This window comes from Bombyx mori, chromosome 24 (genome assembly GCF_030269925.1).
Source record: "Bombyx mori chromosome 24, ASM3026992v2".
NCBI classification, from domain to species: Eukaryota; Metazoa; Arthropoda; class Insecta; order Lepidoptera; family Bombycidae; genus Bombyx; species Bombyx mori.
In genome coordinates, this window is record NC_085130.1 from 13,402,916 (window position 1) to 13,413,465 (window position 10,550).

At 38.1% G+C, this 10,550-nt stretch overlaps 1 long non-coding RNA gene and 1 other non-coding gene across 2 annotated transcripts; both read left to right on the plus strand.

Annotated features, from left to right (window-relative positions):
• Positions 1-7,615: 7,615 nt before the first annotated feature.
• On the plus strand, positions 7,616-10,268 carry LOC119630483 (uncharacterized). Its single transcript, XR_009976536.1, has 2 exons — positions 7,616-8,594; positions 9,358-10,268. It is a non-coding gene; the product is annotated as an uncharacterized LOC119630483 (long non-coding RNA).
• Positions 8,709-8,835, plus strand: Mir3324 (microRNA mir-3324). Its single transcript, NR_107604.1, has one exon. It is a non-coding gene; the product is annotated as a microRNA mir-3324 (primary transcript).
• Positions 10,269-10,550: the final 282 nt, after the last annotated feature.

Consider the following 10,550-nt stretch of genomic DNA (forward strand, 5'->3'; position numbering starts at 1 on the left):
ATTAAAAAAAGATATTGAATTCTCCACACTGCGCCTCGTACAATCGTTAGATGGCGTTGCCAGTAATTTAGAAAAAGGTTTAAATTAATGGAAATGAAATATTTTGGCGTTACAACTAGTCCACGTCAAACCCAAAAGCAATCAGGTCAGACAACCGATCGTACACCACCTCCAACCGTTCATGCACCTGAGACGCCCTATCAAGCAATGCCGCATCCCTATCCGTTCTGTCAACCAAAGCATGAGCTGATGCGAACCATCGGAGCTCACTAGTCACCTTCTTGCGAATGTAGAACACAGACATGTTACTTGCGGTTTACAAACCCGAACAAACCAAAAATAAAAATAAATTATTTAAAGGAGTGCACGTTTACTGGTGGTAGGACCTCTTGTGAGTCCGCACGGGTGGGTACCACCGCCCCGCCTGTTTCTGCCGTGAAGCAGTGATGCGTTTCGGTTTGAAGGGTGGGGCAGCCGTTATGACTATACTGAGACCTTAGAACTATATCTCAAGGTATGTGGCGCATTTACGTTGTAGATGTCTATGGGCTCCAGTAACCACTTTAACACCAGGTGGGCTGTGAGCTCGTCCATACATATAAGCAATAAAAAAAAAAGAAGAGTGAGGCCACCAAAATATTCCACAACAAACAATGGAATACCCTATCCGGAACTGTGTGTTCTTTTAAGAATTGGATTATTTGGTCTTTAGTGTTATGTATTGGGATCTAAACACCTTTGATAATTATTTTCCCTTTCGATCTTTCTTCTACTCTGTATGTGTCACCGGGTGTCTTTCTGATGTGAAATTGTTTTAATTGTCTACCGATTGCATCATCTATCTGTGGTATTTGGTCTGATGTTGATTCTAATTGGTTACTGTCTGTAACTTTGTCTGTGTTATCTGGGACTTTGGGTGTAGGTGTTATTTGTGATTGAATTGCGTTATCCGGGGTTGTAGGTAAACCTAATAATGTGCGAATGTCAATGTCTGCTATGTCTATATTATCATTAGATGTGCTTGGTTGAGGGTTGTTGTTAAGTTTATTATGGTGTAAGATTTGAACTCTGGAAAGTGCATCGGCGTTTGTGTTTGCTTTTCCTTTTTTATATTGAACATTGTAATTATATTCTGCTAATCTTAGGCGTCAAAGTGTGAGTTTAGAGTTCGGGTCTTTATTTGACATAATCCTTGTAAGTGGACGATGGTCTGTATATATGGTAAACTGTTTACCATATAAATAAGAGCGAAAATATTTAATGGCCCAGCGATACTCAATAATTCTTTTTCTATGGTTGAGTATCTTTGTTCGGTGTCTGATAGTGTACGTGAAGCGTACGCTACTGGCTTATCTGACCCTATTTCTCCTTGCGATAGTACTGCGCCTATAGCAACGTCCGAAGCATCTGTAGTTAATATAAAAGGTTTTTCGAAATCTGTAGCCCTAGCACGAATAACTTGCGAAAATGTATTCGTAACGTTATCGAATGATATTTGTATGAGATTTGTACAGCGCCCCTATCGTACGTAAACGATACTTGAAACTTATAAACAATCAAACGTTATAATTGCGAGCACGAACACTGTTATGACGTACGGTAATGTAAATATCGAAGGCTGAGTATCGAGTATTGTCGAAACTTTATTCACTTAAAATTTGTTGGTGAGAAAGGTTTCGTAACGTGTTTAAATATAATTTTATGCGTGTTTTTATTTTTTAAGTTATTTTTTATAAATAATAGTGTTTTCTTATCACTTCAGTTAGTTCTTATATACAATTAATTTTAATAAATTGCTCAAAATGCAAAGACCACCGTTGTACGAGCGTAGTCCTTTAAATTATTTTGTTGCTGCAAGTTTACTTGAAAATAAAGAATATTCATCAAGAGACGCTCTTCCTTCGTAGTGAAAACGTAGAGATTGAAAACCCAAATATGGCTATAACAATCTCTGAACATATTTTCCAAGAGAATACTACAGGAGATGGGTTAATTAGGGGTAGAGCTATAAGAAGTATTTTAGTGGATAAAATTAATAGACTTCATACATAATTTTACTATTATTTATTCATTTTGTAAAAAATATAGTAATTGGTAAAATTCAATAAAATAAAATAATTAAGTAATTGGTAAAATAAAAGTAATTGGTAAAAAAATATGGTAATTAAGCTTTACTTAAGACTTTCTCTCCATAAACCTCAGAAAAGCTTCCATTGCCTCTTTCATAAATTCCAGCCATTGACCCTGCATCCGTAGCTCTTCATCTCTCTGTCTTACTCTTTCTCGTACCTCAGATTATCTAACTCTCAACCGATCTCTCTCTAATTTCTCATATACCCTATCACGCTCTGAAGCATACTCCCTTGCCTTTCTGTTGTATATCTAAAAACATTTTTGTCAAATTGCTTTTTCTTTTTTTCTGTGGCGGAGGGTTCCACTCCTCTTCCTCGTTAATGACTGGAGGGGGAGCCACAGTTGATGCCGGTGGAGCTACTGTTGGTTGGCTGCTTGTGCTAGGAGTATTCCAATCTATAAATTATTCCAATATGTAATAAGCCAGTTTATACAATTAGTCTCATTTAGGTTATCATACATATCATAGCTGTGATATCCTTCTTATTTTATGTATAAAGATACAGTATTAAGAAACAATGAACTTCAATAAATCTAAAATTAAAAGTGCTACGCACCTATTTCCGGTCCCTTTAAAATAATTTCAGTATTTGGCCTCTCAGATGAAATTTCTTCCTGAAATAAAAAAAAAAAATACTACATTCAATATTTATTGCACAATTGAAATGTAAAGTATAGCTAACTTGTGGAAACCCAGCTTCTTTTAGCTCCATGCCAGTAGCTGCCTGCACTCCAATTATCTGCATGACTCTTTGTTCTTGGTCAGTTAATAATAGATGGAGCGCTGGTCCGCCACCAGTGCCAGTTTTAGCACACTTTTTATTGCAATTATTCTTATAATCACTCCACACCTTAATTAACAAACAAACATTCAAATTTCTAAACAAGAAATATTAATAACAAAGTTAATAGATTCAGTCAAGTGCTTCAGCAGAAAAAAATAGCGTCCCTTGAGTTAGCACTTGACATACCTTACGCCATTTGTCCTCACTCTTAGGATCTCCTGAAGAATCGCTATTTAATATTCCCGTTGACTCTTTCCACTTCATCTGTATAAAATTGCGACCTCGTGGACCGCCTGATGGTTTTGATAAAACTCCATTTCTGGAATATAAATTGTATGGCACATTACATAAATATTGACTTGAAATACTTGAGTTAATAAAACTTTTCTAATAAATTAGAACTTTATAAGCACTTACGCTTCCATAAATTCCACCATTGTTAAATACTTTGAGTGGCTAGTTCTCATATTTAAATAGGTAAATCTTGAAAAATAAGTACTAAATTAATAAAAACAATGAAACACCTTCGCTCTTCACAAGAACCAAAGCAAACATCGTACTTTATTACTACCAATTCCTTTTATAACTATCTTATCCTGTTTTACTAAATTCAATAAATTCCTATGTCGCGACAACCATTCATACTTAAGTACACATAAACTAGCTCCACTGTCGATTAATAAATTAAGATCAATATTACTATTTTTATGTTGACACTTAATCACACAAAAATTACTAGAACTAAAAATAGAATGAGTGCGCTGCTTAGGTGCAAAAAAACTAAATTGTTATAATTATTTGTGAAGTTCTTTGACCTGCGCTATTTTCGTAATCGTTACAAATATAATTTTTCTTATTGTTATAAAAATTACTATCTTCTTGGTCTCGAAAACCTCTGTAGTTTCTGCGTTTAACATTGTGGTTAGCTCTAAATTATATAACCTGCTCTTCTGAGTGGAAAGACAGATTGCTCGTCTACCGCAGCTGTAATAGCTTGAGAAGACGCAATATCTCATATGCATCGTGCTTCTCGTTAGCCTCGTGAGATTTACGAACAACTCCTCAATCTCAGAACCAAAATTTTCTATAGTCCTACGACCTTGAGTGGCTCTAAATAATTGGGTTTGTAATGCTTCAGCCGATTTTTTCGGTAACAAATAAACGCGAATATCTCCTACCAAACTTTCAATATTAGTATACTTAGTTTTAAGGCGCAGTTTTGCACTAGGTGAGAGACGTGTTTTTAATACGAAATCTATTCATTTACTTTTACTGTCATCATTGATGAGCTAACTATAAAGAAGAATACCATCGATAAGTTGATTTGTCACCTGCTCCTGGTCATTCATTACCGGCAACAGGGAAATTGCAGTTTTAATATCAAATGAGTCTGACATTTTTGTAGCACAATTAGAATATTCTATCAAATCTTTAGGATTAGTTTGACTACTACTATCTCTCAAAGAAAATAAACTATTTTGTTAAAATCACGCTGTATCTCATCAATTAATGTTTGGAAAATCTCACAAGATTTGTTATCTAATTTCTGAACTTGAATTCAAAATACACTCCAATTTACTTATATTCTTTTCCAGCTTCTTCTAAATCCTAAATCTTCTGTACGCCTATTTGGACCAAGTTTTACTACATATTCTCTTAAATATTTTAAATTAGCAAGTAAATTTCGCAATTATTGTGACATAATTTCCTTAAACTGAATATAAAGTAATTCCGCATGACCTTAATAATAACATATAAAACAGAACATTATAATCGGGTAAAATTACAATAGCAGAGCAAAAGCTTAAGTTGCAGTAAGCACATATTTACTGTCAACGTATATATGGGCGCAAACGCCACTATTGGCAATAATTAACATAATAATATATAGTTTAGTTTATTATATGTTATTGTTTATTTATTATTAGCAAGATGAAACTGTTATTCTACCATATTTAAAAATTAGCAGACACTGTTTTGATGTGAAAATGTTCAGAATACGTTTAATGTTTATATTATTGTTTAAAAACACAAATGACTGTATAAATAATTAAATATGAATAAAGCATAAATATTAATAATAATTTATATTATAATTAACAGTAATACTTTAATCAAGTATTGTAATTGTTATGCAATGATGTTGTTGACCCCATCTATCATTAGGCTGGATAATAACAATGTTAGTTTATATAAGTTAAAAGTAATTTATGTAAAATAAATTAATTTCAAAGTCATGTAAAAATCACTAAAAAATGTATTGTGAATATTAAGCCATATTTTGTGAATTGTTTCGTAGTAATTACATTTGTTTGTATAAAAGTAGTTGTAGTTGCTATATAACCAACACAAAATGGCTAATTGTGTAAGAACCACCGAATAACTAAGACGTGGCTTTTTGTTATAACGAGTAATGTTAAAGTTTTACAGAATTGTATTGTAATTTCATTGTATAAGAACATATGTGTCAAAACCCTGGCTTAACGCCGATATATATGTAGGTCATGACGTCTCAAGTAGCGCGGGTGAATGAACTCCTCAGCATTGGACTCGAATTGAGTCCCAGCTGCTCCACCTCGGACCCGTACAATTCATCCGAACTAATCTTCTGTGAGGGTTTTTTATCTTCTGTAATTTGAAAATCTTCTTTCCTCTTATTTCTCGTCTTCACAAACTTCTATTCTTCATAATTGTATTTCTTCATAATTTATTCATCAACCCTCGTATTTTACGTGTGTTTCAAAATTTTAAGTACTGGGCGCTTTAAAACTACTTAACGAACCGGTAGAATCGTGGGATACACTCATCATATATATGGTAGTTTGTAAATTAGATAGCACTGTAACGCCAGAAAATTTAACTTTTTTTTTTAATTAACGCCATCTAGCGTTTATACGTGGCGTAGTGTGGAGAAATCAATAATTTTTTTAATACACATATAAGTTCGGTAGCTCTACACTGCATGTCGTGATTGTGCAATCTTGTATGTTGTTCAACGACAGACTTTGCACATCACTGGCATGCAGTATTTTCGAGAAACGACACATTAATAATATTAAAAAGGACAAGTTCACTTTGTCCAAGTCTCTTTCGTGTAACATCTCTTGAGCTGCGAGGTGATTATATTCTTTGATTTGCCAAAGTCAGTTTCATTAATCCTTGGTGTCGTGTGTTAAACCAGGGTAAGTGTTTTTGAATTATTCTCCACACTGTGTACACAAACTTTAATTAAATAAAATTTAAAACAATTTTATGTCTGATACGTAGGTCCTTAAAACTGGTACAAAATACGTACTACAGTTAGGGTGCAAAGCGTGACCTTCTGTTCGCCTTCGGGATCCCACAGCACCTTTCTATATGGACGCTGCCAGAAGCGGGGAGCTCTAGCAAGTCGGTCCAAGGAAGGCTGCTTGACTTCGGTAGACATAGAACACACCCGCATTCCCAACCTCGCTCGCACACAGCAACCCTGGTTGCTGGGAAGTGATCCCGGTGAAGTGTATTGTTTCTTTTAACTAATTTATATTTATTTTCTTTCTGTGTATCTTTCTTGAGTGTTCGGTGTATCTACCGACACACCTTCACCTTTGTAACTTAACCTCTCACTACTACTTTGTAAATTATTGTAACTCGTTTTATCCTTTTATATTTGTGTGTAATAAACACAATATTGTTATTTTTAATTTGTTTTTTTTTATTGGTGTAAGTCTCCCAGAGCGGTAAGTGGTAGCGCCCTGAGATCCTCCCACAGAGTCTCCTGTTCACCGGTTGTCTACCGGTGGTGACGTGTCTAGAAGTGGTGCGACTCGGCCCCGTGTCTCTCGACCCATAGACCACCTTCTGGGGAGTGACGCGACTGGGCCTCATGTAACATCCGCATACCCAGGGGCACCCTCAGACGTTATAGCACCACCGAACGAGAATGGGATCAATACCGAAAATCCTGGCAGGGTTGCCATGTATTGGACTGATGTAGGCAAAATAATAAAGAACTGTTCAAGTCGATAATTCGTATAATACTGTCATAATTTAGTGTGTGCAGTTACAAATATAAGGTTAGGCGTTTTTTTTCCCCTACCTATGCTGATAGCCTTGAGAGGCTATTTCAGCTTCACCCTAACGTTTGTAGGTGAGCTCGCGGGGCTCAACCGGAGAGATGCTAACACTGACCCTAGCAAGAGCAGTGCTTCGCAGAATCTACCACCGGATCGGAAACGCGACCCACTGAGAAGATCCGGTGAGAAACTCAGTGGGCTGTGTCTATGGGTTAGTTCGCTCGTCGAGCCCTTCGTCGCAAGCGACGGGTTCGACGAGGACGGTGACCGGTGCTTGTGGTGCCTAAAAGCACCGTTAATGGATCAGGAGGATCCGTAATGACGTGCTTTGGGCGACGTCGACGGTTTACCATTGGGTCTACTGGGTCGGGTATGTAATTCCCAGCGGCTACGATAAGAGGGTTCTCATGTCGTGCCGCCTTCTCAAAATGGCGCAGAGATGCCGACTGCAGATACTTACTAACTGAATAGAGCTCCAGGTCATCGTGGAGATCCACGTTCCTAAGCAAGGCGCTCCGACGGCTATCCTGCAGAATCGGGATTAAATAACCTAAAGGGATTTCAAGTGGGTGCGGGCTACGTGAGCGAGCACGTTTAAAGTAGGCGGCGACGGACGCGGGGGGGGGGGGGGGGCGGTAGGGATTGCCACGGGCGGCCCTATACTCTAAGTACTCGGCCCTAATTGATGGGTACCTATCCCAGAGGAACCCGACAATGTCACTACTACTTTCACTGTGAGTTCTGTGACGCAGCTCGCAAGTGAGCAACGGATCGGAAAGCAAGTCCGCGCACGACCGAGTCGTGAGCGAGAATGTCTGAGGTTAGGCGAGCTGCACACTACTATATGATAAAGGTCCCACTCATTAACAATTGCAAATAATTTTAATTCAATATTTGCTCTACTATGGGTATCTTAAAAAATTGAGCATTGCATTACCAATAGTTTTAATTCAATTTTGCACGTGAGGTTCATAAGTCAGTGGTTAGGCACACTTTAATGTGATTAAGCGATCTAAGGTTATTTAGTTCTTCTTGAATTATTTCTATGGTGCTCTCGTATAGAGCCGGAATCATTATGTTAGAAATTGCTTTACGGCTAGGTAATGAGTACCCCGGTATCTAACTTGCAAAACTTTTTGAACGCTTTCTCTTTTACCAATGAGAATGGTTGACATCCGTCAATGAATAAATTTAATGAGTCGCGATTAATTTTTTTTTTCTGATCAGCTGTTCTCTTTCGTGCTGCACCACACCTTTCCATTCTTTGTTGTTGAGGCGCAGCTGGCGGTACCAATTTCAATTCAATTTCAACAAATTTTCACGATTGACTTCTACGGTGAAGGAATAAAAATCAAATCGTGTAATAAAAATCAAACTCGCAAAATTGTAATTTACGTAATAACTGGACCTCTTGCGAGTCCTCCATGCCCGAGTCAGAGTCGGAGCACGAGGAGGCGGGCGCAGGCGACCTTAGAGGGCGTGACGGAGGCCGCGGATGATCGCTCAGCTGAAACGGTGGCCACGGTGGACAACGCAGCAGCTTTACTCGCCAGTGTAGGCGACACGGGAGCGGCAGGCACGACGGAGGCTGCGGTGCTCGATGCAGAAGCTTTGCACGCAGGTACAGGTGACGCAGGAGCAGAGAGCACGACGGAGTCCTCGAGAGGGCTCGCAGTGTGATTAGCCTTGAAGTTCAAAAACTCTGAGGCGAGCTGTGGGTAGCGAAGTCGGAGGAACTCCGCAAATACAGCGTCCATGATCCCTGAGTGCCTAGGTGGGGCGGCTTAAAAACTCTCGCCTTGCGGCGAGGCCCCAACTTCTCGGACCTGAGCGGTTCTATTGAACGCAGGTGGCGATGCGGCGCTATTACTACAGGACAAAGAAGAACACAACAAAACAAAAATAATAAAAAGAAACAAAACAAATAAACACTTCCAGGAAAAAACTTTGTCGGCAGATGTACCACGAACACAGAAATAACAAAAAGAAACAATACAAATAAAAACTTCCAGGAAAAACACTTGGTCGGCAGATGTAAATTTTCCCAAACTTAGCCAACGAATGTGGCTATGATAAAGGACATCTGTATAGTCGGAATCCAGATCCTGGAGAAAGATAGTAGTAGTAAACCTGTTGCAGCCGAAATCCGTTTGTATATTTGGTTAAACGGAATGATAGGAGCCTGCAGCCGAGCTTCTTCAAAAAATGATTTCACCTTTAGAATACTACTCCGGACATCAATTTTTATAGCTCTCGGCATATTTAACGCTTAAAATTCAGAAGTATCGTAATAACACACACTGTACATTCGATAGTAGTAGACCCGGACAGTCTAATGACATTTCAGCATGGCGATCATAGTTCCTATTTTTGCCACTTCACAGATAAGTTGGTTGCACTGTACGATGATGGTAGAATGGCGGCGTCGCTTTGTTGACAATAGCGTCTCGCGAGTGAAAGTACTCTTCCGCACGCAGCTCGTGTTTATTATATCGTAAGTATCGTAGTAGTTCGCTCTCTATCTTCGCGTACATGTCGACCATGAATTGTTGACAAAGCTTACGACATCGTAGGACGTTGTACAGGCCGTGTCTAATCATCAGTCGATACGCATAATAATTCTTCGAGCTCACGTTCTTGTTTGTTTCGACTTCTGTAATAATATAATATGAATTTAAAACTAATTCCATTTAATAATTGAATTGTTTTGTTAAATGAGTAATAATTAAGTTCATAAAATTGCTGAACGCTGAAAGCTGAATAAGTTCTGAATGAATTACCTGATACGTGATCTCGTTGTTTAATATTTATGTAATATCCGTCTTGTCCCTTCCAGAACATTAGCGGATATTGGAGAGCGTCACATGAACGGTGTGTATCGGCAATAAATTGAAGATTATTATTTCTTCTGCCAATCACAATTTCTCGTGCATCTGTACGATCGCCAACCATGATTCCAGCAACATCGTCAACAACAGGTGCATTGAATCTACGAATGTGCTCTCCAGCTGGTGATCAGGAATTGTGTGGCAATTGACAATTGCGTGATTATCGCTTTTCAATTTGTGCATGTGTGATTTGAATACATTGTGCTCATTCAATAGAACGTTCAGCTCGCCGACGATGCGTCTGGCAAAAAATAATCAAGGCTTTTTTAGTCACAACGTGTATTCACGCGATTGGCGACCGATCCACAACCAACGAGAACCAAACACCCCTTCCCAATCGATCGACACCTGTCCACTAACTATTCTTAGAAATAGTACTAATAAATTAAAACAAAACCAACAAACAAGGGAATTTAATTAAACAAAGAAACAAAATTTAAGTACAACAAAACTACTTTCGACTGTGTAATTAATAAAAGTATGAATGATGAATGAAGGGAGATCGACGGGGACAGCTTAGTATTGTCGGTCAGTATGCCCGCTTAATTGAAATATAAAAGTACGTCTTAAAAATGGATGGAAAAAAAATATATCACTTTTTATGTGGGTAGAATGAAAATAGTTGAACTGCCTGAATTCGTATATTATTGAGCCACGAGTTCTTATTCGCTAAGAGCGAGACGGCACTA